Source organism: Cupressus sempervirens, chromosome 1 (assembly GCF_028749045.1).
Source record: "Cupressus sempervirens isolate cs-2001-9-10 chromosome 1, ASM2874904v1, whole genome shotgun sequence".
In the NCBI taxonomy this organism is placed as follows: domain Eukaryota; kingdom Viridiplantae; phylum Streptophyta; class Pinopsida; order Cupressales; family Cupressaceae; genus Cupressus; species Cupressus sempervirens.
In genome coordinates, this window is record NC_143118.1 from 114640364 (window position 1) to 114665839 (window position 25476).

The window sequence follows — 25476 nt, forward strand, 5'->3', positions numbered from 1 at the left end:
CACTCAAGGCATGGGCGAGAACAAATTTTTTATCTTTTTAGGTTCATTTTGTTAGTATTAGGTGTGAATGTTATCACTTATTAATCCAACTTACAATGAGTTACCCTGGCAGCCTCTTAGGGCCCCGACCCCCATTGGAAGCCACTTCCCATCACTACATGCAGATATTCTACCCTAATGTTCATGGACTCATAAATCTCAAAATCACAAAAGATAATCCATAATAAAATCATCAAATATGCATAAAAGCATCAAATCTCCATGAGCAAACATCCATAGAAAATCATGAACACAACAGCTCTCTATTGGCAACTGAAGTATCATTGATAATCAAATATCCAATGGTTCTCAATAACCAAAAAATATATATCTCAATCATACTAATCGAAGACTCCAAAAATGGTTGAGTCAAACATGTCACAACATGACATCATCAAGAATAAATCCACATCTTAGTCCCATCATGGTGACTAAAAAATAATCAAGGATAACTGATTGATGACCAAAATAATGGTTAGGTCAAGAGTCTCATACACAAGAATCTCAACTATAACAATCAGTAATCACATCCAATACATAGAGCATTTCATCACAAACCATGGTTGGGTTTATAAAGATCGAGATTAAAACATTATCATGACATCACAATCACATAACCCCCAAGCCTCTGGTAGACATCCTATACTGGTCAACACTAGTCAACCCAAAACCCAAAATAATAGCATAAAGAATACACAATGTAAACACATGTTTTGGTTTTGCTAAGTTTTCAAATTTGAATTTAAAAGTCTCAGTTTACTTTTTTCCAAATTATATTAAGTGGAAAAATTTCACGTTTTTCCTAACCCATGTATTTGTTTGATAGATAAAAATTTCTCCCCAAAACTATTAGACTCAATTTTCTAATTGATCTAATAATATTTTGTTTATATAACATTGTTTAAAAATTGACACTCTCAATGAATCAAAACTTCGATTATATATTCTAATAACTAATCTTAATTAGACTAAGTTTAATTAAATTAATTATTAATATCTCTTCATAATTGACAAGCTCAATACCAATATTTTAAATAATTAAAAGAGTGATCCATTAATTTAGAATTTTATAATATTCATTTATAATTAATTATATATACATATATACTGATATACATATATATATATATATATATATATATATACATACATATATATATATATATACATATATATATATATAATAACATTTAATAATTAATGATATTGCAATAAAATCGAGATTCATATCCAAATCTCATATGAAATAACGTTGCAAATAAAACTTTATATAATTTAAAACCAAACTCAAATCGCAATGCGATTTTAAAATCGTGCGGCCCAATACATCTGCACCATAGGTACACTGTGGATCGCAGATACCCTGCGATCTTGCAAGCCTATGGTGGGTGGGGTATATAATACCCGCCCAATATCATATATAATTTTTAACGCAATTTTCAATAACATTTTTTATAAAAACGTTCCCATGTGATATGAAATACTATTAACATGAAACTCTATCGTGAATTGACATTCGATTATTATATAACTATATATATGTATATATATACATATGTATGTATATATATACATATGTATGTATATATATGTGTGTGTGTGTGTATATATACCCGCAGAGTTTATCACCATCACAACACACACACACACACACACACACACACACACATATATAATGATATATATGTATATGTGTATGCAGATTCATAGTTTACTTAGAAATTCTAATTTTCAAAATTTTCCTTTAAATCTTTGATCTTCAAATTTATCCAATAAATAATGTAATGGGTTTGGCTATGAATTTAAACCTTAGCCCCATTTTCTTTCAGATCTATGCATATAAAGATTTCCACATAAATTCAATTGCCCATATTGAGAATGCATACAATAAAAATATGAAATTTCTCAAAAGACATATGGAAGACACGAAGAAGACAGGGAATGCAAGATGCAGAAATAGCATAAGTAAAATCACAAGAATCTACCCGAATTCTGATGCTAATTCGCTCTTCCTCGGAAAACCTGCAAAGAAAGCTCCCTTCTTCAGAATTCTCAAATCCTCCAATGCTTCAATTGCACTCCAAACGCTATGTCTAAGCTTCTAGGGATGCCTAAATATAAAGAGCTCTCAGGAAACCTCTAGAATGTTTCTAAAAATAGTTGGAAGGTGTCACCAACTAAGCATGGGTCTTTTCCAACCTTCAAGATGAGTCATAGGGTTGTAGACACTATGTCCTTAATTAATGCACTAACCCCCGTGTTGTTGACAAATGAGAAATAGAAAAGTGCGTTAACTCCCATGCAAGCTTATAACTCCAATTTACTTTTTATATAATTTCTATTTAAATGTTTATAACTTTTATTTTAATTTTTGTAACTTTTATTATTTTATTTATTTATTACTTTATTATTATTTTATTATTATTAATTTTTTCTAATTTTTTTTTATTTAATTCTTTTCTCTCAATTAATTCTCATTTAATTAATTATACTCAAAATATCAAAGATCATGATATTTTATTAATTTTCTCCAAAATAATTAATTTATTAATTAAATATATTTATTAAGACTTAATTAATAGAAAATTCACCATAAACCTCTAAGATAAAATATGAAAACCTATCATAGAACAAATCATATAAAATCAGTCTAAAGGATTAAAAATCAAGAAATATGTCATCCGACACATTCAGTGGGTACTCAACTCTGATACTTGTCCTAACTCACTAGGACAAATGGTTTAAGGGTTTGGGATTTGGACTTGAGAATTTATCTCCCTTCTCTTATCATTGAGATAGTATAATAGGGTACGCTCATCTTGGCAATTCAGGAAAGTCGATACTCGATACGTACAACCTGCAAAAAAATCATGCATGTACATACAATATATAAGGCTAAGCTAAACAGACAATGGCAAGAAGTGGTGCATCGTGTAGATCCCGACTAAGCAAGTGACTACGACTCCCTTCCTTAACCACATCAGAAACGTCATAAAAATATGAAAACACGCACACCATACACATGCAAGTATGGGGTAAGTATCCATAATAAAACACATAAGATAATAACCATCCATCTAATCATCAATAATAACTGAAAACACTATAATGATCATCATGTATGCATGAAATGTAAAATCTAAATGATCTCATCATATAACCACTAAATCCATAACATAATGTCCGATAATGTCAAAACAATACCACTAATCCATCAACATAAAACTAGTCTATCATAGTCTGATAATTTAATTAATTAGGAATGGCTTCTCATTTAATTAAATAATTTTTTTTAATTAATTAGAAGTAAGTACTCCATTTAATTAAATAATCTCGTTTAATTATTTTGAAATTCTTTTCGAAACTAGTCAACTCAAGTCAACTGTGGTTAAATCTGATCAACTTTTGGTCAACCTTGATCTTTGCGTATGTGAATATGAACAAACGTGAGTATGAATTCCAGCAACAATTCGATGCAAATTCTCATTCAACCTTTCAAAATGAAGAGATGAGGGTCTCTTAAATAGACTTTTCTAGAATTCATCAGCAGTTGAGATCGATTTCAATCAACGATCATGATTAAAAGTGAAGTTTAGTCATAATGGGAGATTTCCAAATTAAAGGGAGTTAACAGATTTAATTTGAGTAAAATAAGGAGTTAACTGATTCAATTCAAGTAGAAAAAGGAGTTAACTGATTTAACTCATTTTTGATCAATAATGAACTGAAAATTTCCTTTTTTGAACTAAAGAGAGATTTTTCTGAGATATTTAATTTAATAAAATGAGATATGCTCTCATAATTACTTTTTCTATTTAATGAAATAATCTTTAATTAATTAGAGACACTTTTCTTATTTAATTAAATAACTCCATTTAATTAATTAGGAATGACTTCTCATTTAATTAAATACCTTTGTTTAATTAATTAGAAGTAAGTACTCCATTTAATTAAATAATTTCATTTAATTATTTTAAAATTTTTTTCGAAACAAGTAAACTCAAGTCAACCGTGGTTAAATCTGGTCAACTTTTGGTCAAACTTGATCTTTGCATATGTGAATATAAGCAAATGTAAGTATGAATTTAAGAAATAATTTGATACAAATTCTCATTCAACCTTTCAAAATGAAGAGATGAGGGTCTCTTAAATAGACTTTCTTAGAATTCATCAACGGTTGAGATCGATTTCAATCAGCGGTCAGGATTAAAAGTGAAGTTCAGTCATAAAGGGAGATTTCCAAATTAAAAAGAGTTATCAGATTTAATTTGAGTAAAATAAGAAGTTATTGATTCAATTTGAGTAGAAAACAGAGTTAACTGATTTAACTCATTTTTTATCAATAGTGAATTGGAAATTTCAATTTTTGTACTGAAGAAATTTTTTGTTCATTTAATTTAATAAAATGAGATATACTCTCTTAATTGCTTTTTCTATTTAATTAAGTAATCTTTAATTAATTAGAAACACTTTTGTTATTTTATTAAATAACTTCATTTAATTAATTAGGAATGGCTTCTCATTTAATTAAATAACTTTGTTTAATTAATTAGAAGTAAGTACTCCATTTAATTAAATAATTTCGTTGAATTATTTCAAAAAAAAATTCGAAACTAGTCAATTCAAGTCAACCATGGTTAAATCTAGTCAACTTTTCGTCAAATTTGATCATTGCATATGTGAATATGAATTCCAGCAACAATTCGATGCAAATTCTCATTCAACCTTTCAAAATGAAGAGATTAGGGTCTCTTAAATAGACTTTTTTGAAATTCATCAATGGTTGAGTTTGATTTCAATCAGCGGTCAGGATTAAAGGTGAACTTCAATCATAAAGGGAGATTTCCAAATTAAAGAGAGTTAAGAGATTTAATTTGAGTAAAATAAGGAGTTAACTGATTCAATTTGCGTAGAAAAAGGAGTTAACTGATTTAACTCATTTTTTATCAATAGTGAACTGAAAATTTTCCTTTTTGAACTGAAGAGAGATTTTGTTGAGATATTTAATTTAATAAAATGAGATATGCTCCCATAATTACTTTTTCTATTTAATTAAGTAATCTTTAATTAATTAGAGACACTTTTCTTATTTAATTAAATAACTTCATTTAATTAATTAGGAATGACTTCTCATTTAATTAAATAACTTTGTTTAATTAATTAGAAGTAAGTACTCCTTTTAATTAAATAATTTTTTTAATTATTTTAAAATTATTTTTGAAACTAGTCAACTCAAATCAACCGTGGTTAAATCTGGTCAACTTTTGGTCAAACTTGATCTTTGCGTATGTGAATATAAGCAAATGTAAGTATGAATTTAAGAAATAATTTGATACAAATTCTCATTCAACCTTTCAAAATGAAGAGATGAGGGTCTCTTAAATAGACTTTCTTAGAATTCATCAACGGTTGAGATCGATTTCAATCAGCGGTCAGGATTAAAAGTGAAGTTCAGTCATAAAGGGAGATTTCCAAATTAAAAAGAGTTATCAGATTTAATTTGAGTAAAATAAGAAGTTATTGATTCAATTTGAGTAGAAAACAGAGTTAACTGATTTAACTCATTTTTTATCAATAGTGAATTGGAAATTTCAATTTTTGTACTGAAGAAATTTTTTGTTGATTTAATTTAATAAAATGAGATATACTCTCTTAATTGCTTTTTCTATTTAATTAAGTAATCTTTAATTAATTAGAAACACTTTTGTTATTTTATTAAATAACTTCATTTCATTAATTAGGAATGGCTTCTCATTTAATTAAATAACTTTGTTTAATTAATTAGAAGTAAGTACTCCATTTAATTAAATAATTTCGTTGAATTATTTCAAAAAAAAATTCAAAACTAGTCAATTCAAGTCAACCATGGTTAAATCTAGTCAACTTTTCGTCAAATTTGATCATTGCATATGTGAATATGAATTCCAGCAACAATTCGATGCAAATTCTCATTCAACCTTTCAAAATGAAGAGATTAGGGTCTCTTAAATAGACTTTTTTGAAATTCATCAATGGTTGAGTTTGATTTCAATCAGCGGTCAGGATTAAAGGTGAACTTCAATCATAAAGGGAGATTTCCAAATTAAAGAGAGTTAAGAGATTTAATTTGAGTAAAATAAGGAGTTAACTGATTCAATTTGCGTAGAAAAAGGAGTTAACTGATTTAACTCATTTTTGATCAATAGTGAACTGAAAATTTTCCTTTTTGAACTGAAGAGAGATTTTGTTGAGATATTTAATTTAATAAAATGAGATATGCTCCCATAATTACTTTTTCTATTTAATTAAGTAATCTTTAATTAATTAGAGACACTTTTCTTATTTAATTAAATAACTTCATTTAATTAATTAGGAATGACTTCTCATTTAATTAAATAACTTTGTTTAATTAATTAGAAGTAAGTACTCCTTTTAATTAAATAATTTCTTTAATTATTTTAAAATTATTTTTGAAACTAGTCAACTCAAATCAACCGTGGTTAAATCTGGTCAACTTTTGGTCAAACTTGATCTTTGCGTATGTGAATATAAGCAAATGTAAGTATGAATTTAAGAAATAATTTGATACAAATTCTCATTCAACCTTTCAAAATGAAGAGATGAGGGTCTCTTAAATAGACTTTCTTAGAATTCATCAACGGTTGAGATCGATTTCAATCAGCAGTCAGGATTAAAAGTGAAGTTCAGTCATAAAGGGAGATTTCCAAATTAAAAAGAGTTATCAGATTTAATTTGAGTAAAATAAGAAGTTATTGATTCAATTTGAGTAGAAAACAGAATTAACTGATTTAACTCATTTTTTATCAATAGTGAATTGGAAATTTCAATTTTTGTACTGAAGAAATTTTTTGTTGATTTAATTTAATAAAATGAGATATACTCTCTTAATTGCTTTTTCTATTTAATTAAGTAATCTTTAATTAATTAGAAACACTTTTGTTATTTTATTAAATAACTTCATTTAATTAATTAGGAATGGCTTCTCATTTAATTAAATAACTTTGTTTAATTAATTAGAAGTAAGTACTCCATTTAATTAAATAATTTCGTTGAATTATTTCAAAAAAAAATTCGAAACTAGTCAATTCAAGTCAACCATGGTTAAATCTAGTCAACTTTTCGTCAAATTTGATCATTGCATATGTGAATATGAATTCCAGCAACAATTCGATGCAAATTCTCATTCAACCTTTCAAAATGAAGAGATTAGGGTCTCTTAAATAGACTTTTTTGAAATTCATCAATGGTTGAGTTTGATTTCAATCAGCGGTCAGGATTAAAGGTGAACTTCAATCATAAAGGGAGATTTCCAAATTAAAGAGAGTTAAAAGATTTAATTTGAGTAAAATAAGGAGTTAACTGATTCAATTTGCGTAGAAAAAAGAGTTAACTGATTTAACTCATTTTTGATCAATAGTGAACTGAAAATTTTCCTTTTTGAACTGAAGAGAGATTTTGTTGAGATATTTAATTTAATAAAATGAGATATGCTCCCATAATTACTTTTTCTATTTAATTAAGTAATCTTTAATTAATTAGAGACACTTTTCTTATTTAATTAAATAACTTCATTTAATTAATTAGGAATGACTTCTCATTTAATTAAATAACTTTGTTTAATTAATTAGAAGTAAGTACTCCTTTTAATTAAATAATTTCTTTAATTATTTTAAAATTATTTTTGAAACTAGTCAACTCAAGTCAACCGTGGTTAAATCTGGTCAACTTTTGGTCAAACTTGATCTTTGCGTATGTGAATATGAGCAAATGTGAGTATGAATTCCAGCAACATTTCGATGCAAATTCTCATTCAACCTTTCAAAATGAAAAGATGAGGGTCTCTTAAATAGACTTTCCTGGAATTCATCAACGGTTGAAATCGATTTCAATCAACGGTCAGCATTAAAGGCGAAGTTCAGTCATAAAGGGAGAGTTTTAAATTAAAGGGAGTTAACAGATTTAATTTGAGTAAAATAAAGAGTTAATTGATTCAATTTGAGTAGAAAAAAGAGTTAACGGATTTAACTCATTTTTTATCAATAGTGAACTGAAAATTTCCCTTTTTGAACTGAAGAGAGATTTTGTTGAGATATTTAATTTAATAAAATGAGATATGCTCTCATAATTAATTTTTTTATTTAATTAAATAATCTTTTATTAATTAGAGACACTTTTCTTATTTAATTTAATAACTTTATTTAATTAATTAGGAATGGCTTCTCATTTAATTAAATAACTTTGTTTAATTAATTAGAAGTAAGTACTCCATTTAATTAAATAATTTTGTTTAATTATTTTAAAATTCTTTTTGAAACTAGTCAACTCAAGTCAACCATAGTTAAATCTTGTCAACTTTTGGTCAAACTCGATATCTGTCTATGTAAATATGAGCAAATGTGAGTATGAATTCCAGCAACAATTCGATGCAAATTCTCATTCAACCTTTCAAAATGAAGAGATGAGGGTCTCTTAAATAAGCTTTCCTGAAATTCATCAATGGTTGAGATCGATTTTAATCAACGGTCAGGATTAAAAGTGAAGTTCAGTCATAAAAGGAGATTTTCAAATTAAAGTAAGTTAACTGATTTAATTTGAGTAAAATAAGAAGTTAACTTATTCAAGTTGAGGAGAAAAAGGAGTTAACTGATTTAACTCATTTTTGATCAATACTGAATTGGAAATTTTCCATTTTGAACTGACGAGAGATTTTGTTCAGATATTTAATTTAATAAAATGAGATATGCTCGGATATTTACTTTTTCTATTTAATTAAATAATCTTTAATTAATTAGAGACACTTTTCTTATTTAATCAAATAACTTCATTTAATTAATTAGGAATCCCTTCTCATTTAATTAAATAACTTTGTTTAATTAATTAGAAGTAAGTACTCCATTTAATTAAATAATTACGTTTAATTATTTCAAAATTCTTTTCAAAACTAGTCAACTCAAGTCAACAGAGGTTAAATCTAGTCAACTTTTGTTCAAACTTGATTTTTGCGTATGTGAATATGATAAAATGTGAGCATGAATTCCAACAACAATTCGATGCAAATTCTCATTCAACCTATCAAAATGAAGAGATGAGGGTCTCTTAAATAGACTTTCTTGGAATCCATCAACAGTAGATATTGATTTCTATCAACAGTCAGTATTAAAGGTGAAGTTCAATCATCAAGGGAGATTTCTAAATTAAAGGGAGTTAATTGATTTAATTTGAGTAAAATAAAGATTTAATTGATTCAATTCACGTAGAAAAATAACTTCATTTAATTAATTAGGAATGGCTTCTCATTTAATTAAATAACTTTTTTTTAATTAATTAGAAGTAAGTACTCCATTTCATTAAATAATTTTGTTTAATTCTATCAATTTTTTTTTAGGAATTAGTCAACCGTGGTTAAATCTGGTCAACTTTTTGTCAAACTTGATCTTTGCGTATGTAGATATGAGTAAATGTGAGTATGAATTCAAGTAACAATTCGAAGTAAATTCTCATTCAACGGTTGAGATCGATTTCAATCAACGGTTAGGATTAAAGGTGAAGTTCAGTCATAAAGAGAGATTTTCAAACTAAAAGTAGTTAACAGATTTAATTTGAGTAAAAGGAGTTAACTGATTCAATTTGAGTAGAAAAAGAAGTTAACTGATTTAACTCATTTCTGATCAATAGTGAACTGAAAATTTTCCTTTTTGAACTGAAGAGAGATTTTGTTGAGATATTTAATTTAATAAAATGAGATATGCTCTCATAATTACATTTTCTATTTAATTAAATAATCTTTCATTAATTAGAGACACTTTTCTTATTTAATTAAATAACTTCATTTAATTAATTAGTAATGACTTCTCATTTAATTAAATAACTTTATTTAATTAATTAAAAGTAATCCATTTAATTAAATAATTTTCTTTAATTATTTCAAAATTCTTTTCGAAACTAGTCAACTCAAGTCAACCGTGATTAAATCTGGTCAACTTTATGTCAAACTTGATCTTTGCGTATGTGAATATGAGCAAATGTGGGTATGAATTCTAGCAACAATATGATGCAAATTCTTATTCAACCTTTCAAAATGAAGAGATGAGAGTCTCTTAAATAGACTTTCCTGGAATTCATCAACGGTTGAGATCGATTTCAATCAAAAGTTAGGATTAAAGGTGAAGTTCAGTCATAAAGGGATATTTCTAAATTAAAGGGAGTTAACAGATTTAATTTGAGTAAAATAAGCAGTTAACTGATTCAATTGGAGTAGAAAAAGGAGTTAACTGATTTAACTCATTTTTGATCAATAGTGAATTGGAAATTTTCCTTTTTGAACTGAAGAGAGATTTTGTTGAGATATTTAATTTAATAAAATGAGATATGCTCTCATAATTACTTTTTCTATTTGATCAAATAATCTTTTATTAATTAGAGACACTTTTCTTATTTAATTAAATAACTTCATTTAATTAATTAGGAATGATTTCTCATTTACTTAAATAACTTTGTTTAATTAATTAGAAGTAAGTACTCAATTTATTTAAATAATTTCGTTTAATTATTTCAAAAAAAATTTTGAAACTAGTCAACTCAAGTCAACCGTGCTTAAATCTGGTCAAGTTTTTGTCAAACTTGATATCTGCGTATGTGAATATGAGCAAATGTGAGTATGAATTCCAGCAACAATTTGATGCAAATTCTCATTCAACCTATCAATATGAAGAGATGAGGGTCTTGTAAATAGGCTTTCATAGAATTCATCAACGGTTTAGATCGATTTCAATCAACGGTCAGGATTAAATGTGAAGTTTAGTCATAAAGAGAGATTTTCAAGTTAAAGGGAGTTAACCAATTTAATTTGAGTAAAATAAGGAGTTAGCTGATTCAATTTGAGTGGAAAAAAGAGTTAATTGATTTAATTCATTTTTTATCAATAGTGAACTGAAATTTTTTCTTTTTGAACTAAAGAGAGATTTTGTTGATATATTTAATTTAATAAAATGAGATATGCTCTCATAATTACTTTTTCCATTTAATTAAATAATCTTTAATTAATTCAAGACACTTTTCTTATTTAATTAAATAACTTCATTTAATTAATTAAGAATGACTTCTCATTTAATTAAATAACTTTGTTTAACTAATTAGAAGTAAGTACTCCATTTAATTAAATAATTTCAATTTATTATTTCAATTTTTTTTTCGAAACTAGTCAACTCAAGTCAATCGTGGTTAAATCATGTCAACTTTTGGTCAAACTTGATCTTTACGTATATGAATATGAGCAAATGTGAGTATGAATTTCAGCAACACCTCGATGCAAATTCTCATTCAACCTTTCAAAATGAAGAGATGAGGGTCTCTTAAGTAGACTTTTCTATAATTCATCAACAGTTGAGATCGATTTCAATCAATGGTTAGGGATAAAGGTGAAGTTCAGTAATAAAGGGAGATTTTCAAATTAAAGGGAGTTAACAAATTTAATTTGAGTAAAATAAGGATTTAACTGATTCAATTTGAGTAGAAAAAAGAGTTAACTGATTCAACTCATTTTTGATCAATAGTGAACTGAAAATTTCCCTTTTTGAACTGAAGAGAGATTTTGTTGAGATATTTAATTTAATAAAATGATATATGCTCTCATAATTACATTTTCTATTTAATTAAATAATCTTTAATTAATTAGAAACACTTTTCTTATTTAATTAAATAACTTCATTTAATTAATTAGGAATGGTTTCTCATTTAATTAAATAACTTTGTTTAATTAATTAGAAGTAAGTAATCCATTTAATTAAAAAAAATTCGTTTAATTATTTCAAATTTGTTTTCGAAACTATTCAACTCAAGTCAACCATGGTTAAATTTGGTCAACTTTTGGTCAAACTTGAAATTTTCGTATGTGAATATGAGCAAATGTGAGTTTGAATTCCAGCAACAATTCGATGGAAATTCTCATTCAACCTTCATTTAATTAATTAGGAATGACTTCTCATTTAATTAAATAACTTTGTTTAATTAATTACAAGTAAGTACTCCCTTTAATTAAATAATTTTATTTAATTATTTCAAAATTCTTTTTGAAACTACTCAACTCAAGTCAACCGTGGTTAAATCTAGTCAACTTTTGGTCAAACTTGATCTTTGCATATGTGAATATGAGCAAATGTGAGTATGAATTCTAGCAACAATTCGATGCAAATTCTCATTCAACCTTTCAAAATCAAGAGATGATGGTCTCTTAAATAGACTTTCCTGAATTTCATTAACGGTTGAGATCAATTTCAATCAACGGTCATGATTAAAGGTGAAGTTCAGTCATCAAAGGAGATTTCCAAATTAAAGGGAGTTAACAAATTTAATTTGACTAAAATAAGGAGTTAACTGATTCAATTTGAGTAGAAAAAGGAGTTAACTAATTTAACTCATTTTTTATTAATAGTGAACTGAAAAATTCCCTATTTGAACTGAAGAGAGATTTTGTTGAGATATTTAATTTAATAAGATGAGATATGCTCTCATAATTACTTTTTCTATTTAATTAAATAATTTTTAATTAATTAGAGACACTTTTCTTATTTAATTAAAGAACTTCATTTAATTAATTAGGAATGGCTTCTCATTTAATTAAATAACTTTGTTTAATTAATTAGAAGTAAGTACTCCATTTAATTAAAAAAAATTCGTTTTATTATTTCAAATTTCTTTTTGAGACTATTCAACTCAAGTCAACCATGGTTAAATTTGGTCAACTTTTGGTCTTACTTGAAATTTTCGTATGTGAATATGAGCAAATGTGAGTTTGAATTTCAGCAACAATTCGATGGAAATTCTCATTCAACCTTTCAAAATGAAGAGATGAGGGTCTCTTAAATAGACTTTTCTGGACTTCATCAACGGTTGAGATCAATTTTGATCAACGATCAAGATTAAAGTTGAAGTTCAGTCATAAAGAGAGATTTCCAAATTAAAGGGAGTTAAAAGATTTAATTTTACTAAAATAAGGAGTTAACTAATTCAATTTGAGTCGAAAAAGGAGTTAACTAATTTAACTCATTTTTTATTAACAGTGAACTGAAAATTTTCCTTTTTGAACTGAAGACAGATTTTGTTCAGATATTTAATTTAATAAAATGAGATATGCTCTCATAATTACTTTTTCTATTTAATTAAATAATCTTTAATTAATTAGAGACACTTTTCTTATTTAATTAAATAACTTCATTTAATTAATTAGGACTGACTTCACATTTAATTAAATAACTTTGTTTAATTAATTAGAAGTAAGTACTCCATTTAATTAAATAATTTCGTTTAATTATTTCAAAAATTTTTTTGAAACCAGTCAATTCAAGTCAACAATGGTTAAATCTGGTCAACTTTTGGTCAACTATAAATTTCCCTTTTTGAACTGAAGAGAGATTTTGTTGAGATATTTAATATAATAAAATGAGGTATGCTCTCATAATTACTTTTTCCATTTAAGTAAATAATCTTTAATTAATTAGAGACACTTTTCTTATTTATTTAAATAACATCATTTAATTAAATAGAAATGGCTTCTCATTTAATTAAATAATTTTGTTTAATTAATTAGAAGTAAGTATTCCATTTAATTAAATAATTTTATTTAATTATTTCAAATTTTTTTTTGAAAATAGTCAACTCAAGTCAACTGTTGTTCAATCTGGTCAACTTTTGGTCAAACTTGATCTTTGCATATGTGAATATGAGCAAATGTGATTATGAATTCCAGCAACAATTGAATGCAAATTCTTATTCAACTTTTCAAAATGAAGAGATGAGGGTCTCTTAAATAGACTTTTTTGGAATTCATCAATGCTTGAAATCGATTTCAATCAACGGTCAGAATTAAAGGTGAAGTTCAGTCATAAAAGGAGATTTCCAAATTAAACGGAGTTAACAGATTTAATTTGAGTAAAATAAGGAGTTAACTAATTCAATTTGAGTAGAGAAAGGAGTTAACTGATTTAACTCATTTTTTATCAATAGTGAACTGGAAATTTCTCTGTTTGAACTGAAGAGAGATTTTGTTGAGATATTTAATTTAATAAAATGAGATATGCACTCATAATTACATTTTCTATTTAATTAAATAATCTTTAATTAATTAGAGATTATTTTTTATTTAATTAAATAACTTCATTTAATTAATTAAGAATGGCTTCTCATGTAATTAAATAACTTTGTTTAATTAATTAGAAGTAAGTACTCCATTTAATTAAATAATTTTGTTTGATTATTTGAAAAAAAATTTGAAACTAGTCAACTCAAGTCAACCGTGGTTAAAACTAGTCAACTTTTGGTCAAACTTGATCTTTGCGTATGTGAATATGAGCAAATGTGAGTATGAATTCCAGCAACAATTCGATGCAAATTCTCATTCAACATTTCAAAATGAAGAGATGAGGGTCTCTTAAATAGACTTTCCTGGAATTCATTAACTGTTGAGATCGATTTTAATCAATGGTCAAGATTAAAGGTGAAGTTCAGTCATAAAGGGAGATTTCCAAATTAAAGGGAGTTATCAGATTTAATTTGAGTAAAATAAGGAGTTAACTTATTCAATTTGAGTAGAAGAAGGAGTTAACTGATTTAACTCATTTTTTATCAATAGTGAACTGAAAATTTTCCTTTTTAAAATGAAGAGAGATTTTGTTGAGATATTTAATTTAAGAAAATGGGATATGCTCTCATAATTACTTTTTTCTATTTAATTAAATAATCTTTAATAAATTAGAGACACTTTTCTTATTTAATTAAATAACTTCATTTAATTCATTTGGAATGGCTTCTGATTTAATTAAATAACTTTGTTTAATTAATTGGAAGTAAGTACTCCATTTAATTAAATAATTTTGTTTAATTATTTCAAAATTCTTTTCGAAACTAGTCAACTCAAGTCAATCATGGTTAAATCTAGTCAACTTTTGGTCAAACTTGATCTTTGCGTATGTGAATATGAGCAAATGTGAGTATGACTTCCAGCAACAATTCGATGCAAATTCTCATTCAACCTTTCAAAATAAAGAAATGAGGGTCTCTTAAATCAACTTTTCTGAAATTCATCAACGGTTGAGATCGATTTCAATTAACGGTAAGGATTAAAGGTGAGGTTTAGTCATAAAGGGAGATTTCCAAATTAAAGGGAGTTAACAGATTTAATTTTAGTAAAATAAGGAGTTAACTGATTCAATTTGAGTAGAAAACAGAGTTAACTGATTTAAATCATTTTGGATATATAGTGAACTAGGAATTTTCCATTTTGAACTGAAGAGAGATTTTGGTGAGATATTTAATTTAATAAAATAAGATATGGTCTCATAATTACTTTTTCTATTTAATTAAATAATCTTTAATTAATTGGAGACACTTTTTTTATTTAATTAAATAACTTTATTTAATTAATTAGCAATGGCTTCTCATTTAATTAAATAACTTTGTTTAATTAATTAGAAGTAAGTACTCTATTTAATTAAATAATTTCATTTAATTATTTAAAATTTCTTTTCGAAATTGGTCAACTCAAGTCAACTGTGGTTAAATCTAGTAAACTTTTGGTCAAACTTGATCTTTGCGTATGTGAATATGACCAAATGTGAGTATGAATTTCAGCAACAATTCAATGCAAATTCTCATTCAACCTTTCAAAATGAAGAGATGAGGGTCTCTCAAAAAGGCTTTCCTGAAATTCATGAACGGTTGAGATCGATTTCAATCAATGGTCAGGATTAAAGGTGAAGTTCATTCATAAAAGGAGATTTCTAAATTAAAGGGAGTTAACAGATTTAATTTGAGTAAAATAAGGAGTTAACTGATTCAATTTTAGTAGAAAAAGGAGTTAACTTATTTAACTCATTTTTTATCAATAGTGAATTGGAAATTTTCCTTTTTGAACTGAAGAGAGATTTTGTTGAGATATTTAATTAAATAAAATGAGATATGCTCTCATATTTACTTTTTCTATATAATTAAATAATTTTTAATTAATTAGAGACACTTTTCTTAATTAATTAAATAACTTCATTTAATTAATTAGGAATGGCTTCTCATTTAATTAACTGAATTTGCTTAATTAATTCGAAGTAAGTACTCCATTTAATTAAATAATTTTGTTTAATTATTTTAAAAAACAATTTGAAACTGGTCATCTCAAGTCAACCGTGGTTAAATCTGGGCAACTTTTTGTCAAACTTGATGTTTGCGTATGTGAATATGACCAAATGTGAGTATGAATTGCAGCAAGAATTCGATGCAAATTCTCATTCAACCTTTCAAAATGAAGAGATGAGGGTCTCTTAAATAAACTTTCCTGGAATTCATCAACGGCTGAGATCGATTTCAATCAACTGTCAAGATTAAAAGAGAAGTTCAGTCATAAATAGAATTTCCAAATTAAAAGGAGTTAACAGATTTAATTTGAGTAAAAAAAGAAGTTAACTGATTCAATTTGAGTAGAAAAAGGAGTTAACTCATTTAACTCATTTTTGATCAATAGTGAACTGGAAATTTCCCTTTTTGAACTAGAGAGAGATTTTGTTGAGATATTGAATTTAATAAAATGAGATATGCTCTCATAATTAATTTTTCTATTTAATTAAATAATCTTTAATTAATTAGAGAAACTTTTCTTATTTAATTAAATAACTTCATTTAATTAATTTTGAACGGCTTCTCATTTAATTAAATAACTCTATCTAATTAATTAGAAGTAAGTACTCCATTTAATTAAATAATTTCGTTTAATTATTTCAAAAAAAATTTTGAAACTGGTCAACTCAAGTCAATCGTGGTTAAATCTGGTCAACTTTTGGTCAAACTTGATCTTTGCGTATGTGAATATGAGCAAATGTGAGTATGAATTCTAGCAACAATTCGATGAAAATTCTCATTCAACCTCTCAAAATGAAAAGATGAGGGTCTCTTAAATAGACTTTCCTGGAATTCATCAACGGTTGAGATCGATTTCAATCAACGATCATGATTAAATGTGAAGCTCAATCATAAAGAGAGATTTCCAAATTAAAGGGAGTTAACAGATTTAATTTGAGTAAAATAAGTAGTTAACTAATTCAATTTGAGTAGAAAAAGGAGTTAACTAATTTAACTCATTTTTAATCAATAGTGAACTGCAAATTTTCCTTTTTGAACTGAAGAGAGCTTTTGTTGAGATATTTAATTTAATAAAATGAGATATGCTCTCATAATTACTTTTTCTATTTAATTAAATAATCTTTAATTAATTAGAGACACTTTTCTTATTTAATTAAATAACTTCATTCAATTAATTTGGAATGACTTCTCATTTAATTAAATAACTTTGTTTAATTAAATAGAAGTAAGTACTCCATTTAATTAAATAATTTTATTTAATTATTTCAAACTTCTCTTTGAAACTGGTCAATTCAAGTCAACAATGGTTAAATCTGGTCAACTTTTGGTCAAACATGATATTTGCGTATGCGAATATGAGCAAATGTGAGTATGAATTCCAGCAACAATTCGATGCAAATTCTCATTCAACCTTTCAAAATGAAGAGATGAGGGTCTCTTAAATAGACTTTCTTAAAATTTATCAACGGTTGAGATCGATTTCAATCAACGGTCAGTGTTAAAGGTGAAGTTCAGTCATAAAGTGAGATTTTTAAATTAAAGGGACTTAACTGATTTAATTTGAGTAAAATAAGGAGTTCACTTATTTAATTTGAGTAGAAAAAAGAGTTAACTCATTTAACTCATTTTTTATCAATAGTGAACTGGAAATTTCCCTTTTTGAACTGAAGAGAGATTTTGTTGAGATATTTAATTTAAGAAAATGAGATATGCTGTCATAATTACTTTTTCTATTTAATTAAATAATTTTTAATTAATTAGAGACACTTTTCTTATTTAATTAAATAACTTCATTTAATTAATTAGGAATGGCTTCTCATTTAATTAAATAACTTTGTTTAATTAATTAGAAGTAAGTACTGCATTTAATTAAATAATTTTGTTTAATTATTTAAAAAAAAAATTCGAAACTAGTCAACTCAAGTCAACCGTGGTTAAATCTGGTCAACTTTTTGTCAAATTTGATCTCTGCTTATGTGAATATGAGCAAATGTGAGTATCAATTCCAGCGACAATTCGATGCAAATTCTCATTTAACCTTTCAAAATGAAGAGATGAGGGTCTCTTAAACAAACTTTCCTTGAATTCATCAATGGTTGAGATCGATTTCAATCAACGGTCAGGATTAAAGGTGAAGTTTAGTCATAAAAAGAGATTTCCAAATTAAAGTGAGTTAACAAATTTAATTTGAGTAAAATAAGGAGTTAACTAATTCAATTTGAGTAGAAAAAGGAGTTAACTCATTTAACTCATTATTGATCAATAGTGAACTGGAAATTTCCCTTTTTGAACTGAAGAGAGATTTTGTTGAGATATTTAATTTAATAAAATGAGATATGCTCTCATAATTACTTTTTCTATTTAATTAAATAATCTTTTATTAATTAGAGACACTTTTCTTATTTAATTAAATAACTTCATTTAATTAATTAGGAATGGCTTCTCATTTAATTACATAATTTTATTTAATTAATTAGAAGTAAGTACTCCATTTAATTAAATAATTTCATTTAATTATTTCAAAATTCTTTTTCAAACTAGTCAACTCAAGTCAACCTTGTTTAAATCTGGTCAAGTTTTGGTGAAACTTGATATTTGCGTATGTCAATATGAGCAATTGTGAGTATAAATTCCAGCAATAATTCAATGCAAATTCTCATTCAACCTTTCAAAATGAAGAGATGAGGGTCTCTTAAATAGACTATCATAGAATTCGTCAACGGTTGAGATCAATTTTAATCAACGGTCAGGATTAAAGGTGAGGTTTAATCATAAAGGAAGATTTTCAAATTAAAGGGAGTTAACAGATTTAATTTGAGTAAGATAAGGAGTTAACTGATTCAATTTGAGTAGAAAAAGGAGTTAAAAGATTTAACTCATTTTTTATCAATAGTGAACTGGAAATTTCCCTTTTTGAACTTAAGAGAAATTTTGTTGAGATATTTAATTTAATAAAATGAGATATGCTCTCATAATTAATTTTTTTGTTTAATTAAATAATCTTTTATTAATTAGAGACACTTTTCTTATTTAATTTAATAATTTCATTTAATTAATTAGGAATGGCTTCTGATTTAACTAAATAACTTTGTTTAATTAATTAGAAGTAAGTACTCCATTTAATTAAATAATTTCGTTTAATTATTTCAAAATTCTTTTCGAAAGTAGTCAACTCAAGTCAACCATGGTTAAATCTTGTGAACTTTTGGTCAAACTTGATATCTGCGTATGTGAATATGAGCAAATGTGAGTACGAATTCCAGCAACAATTCGGTGCAAATTCTCATTCAACCTTTCAAACTGAAGAGATGAGGGTCTCTTAAATAGGCTTTCTTGGAATTCATCAACGGTTGAGATCGATTTCAATCAACGGTCAGGATTAAAGGTGAAGTTCAGTCATAAAGGAATTTTCCAAATTAAATGGAGTTAACTGATTTAATTTGAGTAAAATAAAGAGTTAACTGATTCAAGTTGAGGAGAAAAAGGAGTTAATTACTTTTTCTCCTTAATTAAATAATCTTTAATTAATTAGAGACACTTTTCTTAGTTAATTAAATAATTTCATTTAATTAATTAGGAATGAATTCTCATTTAATGAAATAACTTTGTTTAATTAATTAGAAGTCAGTACTCCATTTAATTAAATAATTTTATTTAATTATTTCAAAACTCTTTTCGAAACTAGTCAACTCAAGTCAACTGGGGTTAAATCTGGTCAACTTTTGGTCAAACTTGATCTCTGCGTATGTGAATATGAGCAAATGTGAGTATAAATTCAAACAATAATTTGATGTGAATTCTCATTCAACCTTTCAAAATGAAGAAATGAGGGTCTCTTAAATAGACTTTCCTAGAATTCATCAACGGTTGAGATCGATTTCAATCAACGATCAGGATTAAAGGTGAAGTTCATTAAGAAAGGTAGATTTCCAAATTAAAGGGAGTTAATAGATTTAATTTGAGTAAAATAAGGAGTTAACTGATTCAATTTTAGAAGAAAAAGGAGTTAACTCATTTAACTCATTTTTGATCAATAGTGAACTGAAAATTTCCCTTTTTGAACTGAAGAGAGATTTTGTTGAGATATTTGATTTAATAAAATGAGATACGCTCTCATAATTACTTTTTCTATTTAATTAAATAATCTTTACTTAATTAGAGACACTTTTCTTATTTAATTAAATAACTTCATTTAATTAATTAGGAATGGCTTCTCATTTAATTATATAACTTTGTTTAATTAATTAGAAGTAAGTACTTCATTTAATTAAATAATTTCATTTAATTATTTTAAAATTCTTTTTGACACTAGTCAACTCAAGTCAACCATGGTTAAATCTGGTCAACTTTTGGTCAAACTTGATATTTGCGTATGTGAATATGAGCAAATGTGAGTTTGAATTCTAGGAACAATTCGATGCAAATTCTCATTCAACCTTTCAAAATGAAGAGATGAGGGTCTCTTAAATAGCCTTTCTTGGAATTCATCAACGATTGAAATCAATTTCAGTCAACAGTCAGGATTAAAGGTGAAGTTCAATCATAAACGGAGATTTCCAAATTAAAGGGAGTTAAGAGATTTAATTTGAGTAAAATAAGGAGTTAACTGATTAAATTTGAGTAGAAAAAGGAGTTAACTGATTTAACTCATTTTTTATCAATAGTGAACTGGAAATTTCTCTTTTTGAACTGAAGAGAGATTTTGTTGAGATATTTAATTTAATAAAATGAGATATGCTCTCATAATTACTTTTTCTATTTAATTAAATAATCTTTAATTAATTAGAGACACTTTTCTTATTTATTTAAATAACCTCATTTAATTAATTAGGAATGGCTTTTAATTAGAAGTAACTATTCCATTTATTTGTATAATTTAATTTAATTATTTCAAAATTCATTTCAAAACTAGTCAACTCAAGTCAACCGTGGTTAAATCTGGTCAAATTTTGGTCAAACTTGATCTTTGCGTATGTGAATATCACCAAATGTGAGTATGAATTTCAACAAATAACTCGATGCAAATTCTCATTCAACCTTTCAAAATGAAGAGATCAGGGTCTCTTAAAAAGACTTTTTGAAATTCATCAACGGTTGAGATCGATTTCAATAAACGGTTAGGATTAAAGGTGAAGTTCAGTCATAAAAGGAGATTTCCAAATTAAAGGGAGTTAACAGATTTAATTTGAGTAAAATAAGTAGTTAACTTATTCAATTTTAGTAGAAAAAGGAGTTAACTGATTTAACTCATTTTTGATCAATAGTGAAATGGAAATTTTCCTTTTTGAACTGAAGAGAGTATTTGTTGTGATATTTAATTTAATAAAATGAGATATGCTCTCATAATTACTTTTTCTATTTAATTAAATAATCTTTAATTAATTAGGGATACTTTTCTTATTTATTTAAATAACTTCATTTAATTAATAAGGAATGACTTCTCATTTAATTAAATAACTTTTTAAAATTAATTAGAAGTAAGTACTCCATTTCATTAAATAATTTCATTTAATTATATCAAAATTCTTTTCGAAACTAGTCAACACAAATCAACTGTAGTTAAATCTGATCAAGTTTTCGTCAAACTTCATCTTTGCGTATGTGAATATGAGCAAATGTGAGTATGAATTTTAGCAACAACTCGATGCAAATTTTTTTTCAACCTTTCAAAATGAAGATATGAGGGTCTTTTAAATAGACTTTCCTTGAATTCATCAACGGTTGAGATCGATTTCAATCAACGGTCAGGATTAAAAGTGAAGTTCAATCATAAAAAGAGATTTCTAAACTAAAAGGAGTTAACAGATTTAATTTGAGTAAAATAAGGAGTTAACTGATTCAATTTGAGTAGAAAAAGGAGTTAATTGATTTAACTCATTTTTTATGAATAGTGAACTAGAAATTTCACTTTTTGAATTGAAGAGAGATTTTTTTGTGATATTTAATTTAATCAAATTAGATATGCTCTCATAATTATTTTTTCTATTTAATTAAATAATCTGTAATTAATTAGAGACAGTTTTCTTATTTAATTAAATAACTTCATTTAATTAATTAGGAATGACTTCTCATTTAATTAAATAACTTTTTTTAATTAATTAGAAGTAAGTACTCCATTTCATTAAATAATTTTGTTTAATTATATCAAAATTATTTTCGAAACTGGTCAACTCGAGTCAACTGTGGTTAAATCTGGTCAACTTTTGATCAAAATTGATCTTTGCGTATGTGAATATGAGAAAATGTGAGTATGAATTTCAGCAACAACTCGATGCAAATTCTCAGTCAACCTTTCAAAATGAAGAGATCAGGGTCTCTTAAATAGACTTTCCTAGAATTCATCAACTGTTGAGATCGATTTCAATCAATGGTCAGGATTAAAGTTGAAGTTCAGTTATAAAGGGAGATTTCCAAATTAAAGGGAGTTAACAGATTTAATTTGAGTAAAATAAGGAGTTAGCTGATTCAATTTGAGTAGAAAAAGGAGTTAACTGATTTTTACTCATTTTTTATCAATAGTGAACTGAAATTTTTCCTTTTTGAACTAAAGAGAGATTTTGTTGAGATATTTAATTTAATAAAATGAGATATGCTCTCATAATTATTTTTTCTATTTAATAAAATAATCTTTAATTAATTAGAGACACATTTTTTATTTAATTAAATAACTTCATTTAATTAATCAGGAATGGCTTCTCATTTAATTAAATAACTTTGTTTAATTAATTAGAAGTAAGTACTCCATTTAATTAAATAATTTCATTTAATTATTTAAAAATTCTTTTCGAAACTATTCAACTCAATTCAACCGTGGTTAAATTTGGTCAACTTTTGGTCAAACTTGATCTTTGCATATTTGAATATGAGCAAATGTGAGTATGAATTTAAGCAACAATTCGATGCAAATTCTCATTCAACCTTTCAAAATGAAGAGATGAGGGTCTCTTAAATAGACTTTCCTAGAATTCATCAACAGTTGAGATCGATTTCAATCAACGGTCAGAATTAAAGGTTAAGTTTAGTCATAAAGAGAGATTTCCAAATTAAAGGGAGTTAACAGATATAATTTGAGTAAAATAAGGAGTTAACTTATTCAATTCAAGTAGAAAAAAGAGTTAACTAATTTAACTCATTTTTTATCAATAGTGAACTGAAAATTTTTCTTTTTGAACTGAAGAGATACTTTGTTGAGATATTTAATTTAATAAAATGAGATATGCTCTCATAATTACTTTTTCTATTTAAGTAAATAATCTTTAATTAATTAGAGACGCTTTTCTTATTTAATTAAATAACTTCATTTAATTAATTAGGAATGGCTTCTCATTTAATTACATAATTTTATTTAATTAATTAGAAGTAAGTACTCCATTTAATTAAATAATTTCATTTAATTATTTCAAAATTCTTTTTGAAACTAGTCAACTCAAGTCAACCTTGTTTAAATCTGGTCAAGTTTTGGTGAAACTTGATATTTGCGTATGTCAATATGAGCAAATGTGAGTTTGAATTTCAGCAACAATTCAATACAAATTCTCATTCAACCTTTCAAAATGAAGAGATGAGGGTCTCTTAAATAGACTTTTCTAGAATTCATCAATGGTTGAGATCAATTTCAATCAACGATTAGGATTAAAGGTGAAGTTCAGTCATAAAGGGAGATTTCCAAATTAAATGGAGTTTACAGATTTAATTTTAGTAAAATAAGGAGTTAACTGATTCAATTTGAGTCGAGAAAGGAGTTAACTGATTTAACTCATTTTTTATCAATAGTTAACTGAAAATTGCCCTTTTTGAACTGAAGAGAGATTTTGTTAAGATATTTAATTTAATAAAATGAGATATGCTCTCATAATTATTTTTTCTATTTAATTAAATAATCTTTAATTAATTAGAGACACTTTTCTTATTTAATTAAATAACTTCATTTAATTAATTAGGAATGGCTTCTCATTGAATTAAATAACTTTGATTAATTAATTAGAATTAAGTACTCCATTTAGTTAAATAATTTTGTTTAATTATTTCAAAATTCACTTTGAAACTAGTCAACTCAAGTCAATCTTGGTTCAATTTGGTCAACTTTTGGTCAAACTTGATCTTTGCGTATGTGAATATGAGCAAATGTGAGTATGAATTCCAGCAACAACTCGATGCAAATTCTCATTCAACCTTTCAGAATGAAGAGATGAGGGTCTCTTAAATAGCCATTCTTGAAATTCATCAACGGTTGAAATCAATTTCAATCAACGATCAGGATTAAAGGTGAAGTTCAGTCCTAAAGGGAGATTTTCAAATTAAAGGGAGTGAAGAGTTTTAATTTGAGTAAAATAAGGAGTTAACTAATTAAATTTGAGTAAAAAAAGGAGTTAACTGATTTAACTCATTTTTTATCAATAGTGAACTGGAAATTTTTCTTTTTGAACTGAAGAGAGATTTTGTTGAGATATTTAATTTAATAAAATGAGATATGCTCTCATAATTACTTTTTCTATTTAATTAAATAATCTTTGGTTAATTAGAGACACTTTTCTTATTTAATTAAATAACTTCATTTAATTAATTAGGAATGGCTTGTCATTTAATTACATAATTTTGTTTAATTAATTAGATGTAAGTACTCCATTTCATTATATAATTTTGTTTAATTATTTCAAAATTCATTTCAAAACAAGTCAACTCAAGTCAACCATGTTTAAATCTGGTCAACTTTTGGTCAAAATTGATCTTTGCGTATGTGAATATGAGCAAATGTGAGTATGAATTTCAGCAAATAACTCGATGTAAATTCTCATTCAACCTTTCAAAATGAAGAGATCAAGGTCTTTTAAAAAGTCCTTTTTGAAATTCATCAACGGTTTCAAGATCGATTTCAATCAACGGTTAGGATTAAAGGTGAAGTTCAGTCATAAAGGGAGATTTTTAAATTAAAGGGAGTTAACAAATTTAATTTGAGTAAAATAAGTAGTTAACTGATTCAATTTTAGTAGAAAAAGGAGTTAACTAATTTAATTCATTTTTGATCAATAGTGAAATGAAAATTTCCCTTTTTGAACTGAAGAGAGTATTTGTTGTGATATTTAATTTAATAAAATGAGATATGCTCTCATAAATACCTTTTCTATTTAATTAAATAACTTCATTTAGTTAATTAGGAATGTCTTCTCATTTAATTAAAAAGCTTTTTTTCAAGTAATTAGAAGTAAGTACTCCATTTCATTAAATAATTTTGTTTAATTATATCAAAATAAATTTCAAAACTAGTCAGGTCGAGTCAACCATTGTTAAATCTGGTCAACTTTTCGTCAAACTTGA